This window comes from Papilio xuthus, unplaced genomic scaffold (genome assembly GCF_000836235.2).
Source record: "Papilio xuthus unplaced genomic scaffold, Pxut_1.1 DF828294.1, whole genome shotgun sequence".
NCBI lineage: Eukaryota > Metazoa > Arthropoda > Insecta > Lepidoptera > Papilionidae > Papilio > Papilio xuthus.
The window spans coordinates 1-1,643 of NW_013530355.1; the positions used below are offsets into that span (position 1 = coordinate 1).

At 31.6% G+C, this 1,643-nt stretch overlaps 1 long non-coding RNA gene across 1 annotated transcript; it reads left to right on the forward strand.

Moving 5' to 3' along the window:
- On the forward strand, positions 1-1,643 carry LOC106113333 (uncharacterized). The gene is made up of 4 exons (XR_001227654.1): positions 1-18; positions 844-920; positions 1,042-1,152; positions 1,595-1,643. It is a non-coding gene; the product is annotated as an uncharacterized LOC106113333 (long non-coding RNA).

Consider the following 1,643-nt stretch of genomic DNA (forward strand, 5'->3'; position numbering starts at 1 on the left):
GAGAACGGACTGCAAGACGTAAGTGCTTTGTAATTTTAAAGGCGTGTTTGTAAGAACATATGTATGACTATTGCTTATTTGGTTGGTATAAAGATTTTAGATTAATAATGAAAATATTACAGTACAATCTTATTGTATCCATATTCTCGCAATCAAATAAAACATCACAAAAGATGCGATATATCACAAAATCCTAAAAACTCGAGTGACGAAATTGCACTAATAAGCTCCTATTCCCTCGGCTCTTTTGAAACTATTGTAGTTTTTACACATGGAAATCCATTTAATGGCTTCTTGTTTATGAAATGCCTAACAAGAAATGATAATATCGCTATTTACTAACGTGGTAATCGGCACGTGGAATTATAGTTTCACCATGTTCCCAACTTCTTACAGCGAATTACGCTTGTGGAACAATATGCAGCGCTGTGACATAGTGTGGAACGAATTACTTCTACACTTATTGTGGTTTTCTACTGTCGAAACATTTTAAAAAGAATACTAGGTGTATCCCGCGACTCCTTCCCCGCAGAAATTTAAAAAAAAAAACTTCAACAACAACAACAACATCTATGCCAAACTTTAGCGAGATTCGTGTAGCCGTTCTGGAGATACCTTGTAACAAACATCCATCCAAACATTCGCATTTATATTAGTAAGATATTGTTTGTATATAAAAAAGTTTCACCACTGCAATAGAAGAAGATTTGTATTTTTGTTGGCAATGAATTAACTCATAAATTACTGGTCCCATTAAAATATTCTTTCTCCATTAGAAAGCTACAATATCCCTGAGTGGTATTAGCTATTTTCTTCTTATTGCAAAAGGTTATTAATTTGCAGAAGTCAAAATAACATGCAAGGGGGTGACTGGTCATGGCGCTATGCTCCATAAGGAAGCTGTCACAGCCGGAGAAAAGGTAAAATGTCTATCAGTAATCGTACATTTTATTATAATAACAATACTACATATTACAACTTCAAATTATATTCAGTTTAAAATATTTTGTAAGGCAATTAAAAATATTGTGTCTTCCACAGATTAACTATATCATTCATAAGTTTATGGAATATCGAGAAAAGGAAAGACAAAAATTTATAAATGGCGCGCCTTTGGGTGAAGTAACTACAATCAATTTAACAAAATTAGAAGTAAGTGTACTATTATTTCTTTATAAAACGCATCTTACTTCTTTGTCTTTAAACCAGTGAATTGCGTATTTCATTGTTTCAATCTTGAGTAACTTAAGTAAATTAAAGTCAATAATCTCGTCCTAATTTCGCAGAAAATGTAAATCAAGAGAATAGTTTACAAGCTTAACGTACTAAATTTCTACGCACAATTAATTTATATGTTACAAAACTAACGAGTTTAACTCATATTCAGAGAGAAAATACTTTGTATCATACATAATTAGTTACTTAAAAAGAAACGAAATTGGATGAACATTTTTTCAACGAAAGAAAATTCTATGACCATCGATTCCACCTGTCATGCTTTTGCCAAGCGTGATTAACCTATCCGCAAATAATAATTAGTACTGATAATTCAAAATAAATTAATTTGAAAAATATTCCATTTTAAAACTTTTAGGGTGGAGTTCAAATCAATGTGCTGCCTGAACAGCTTTCTGTATATTTCG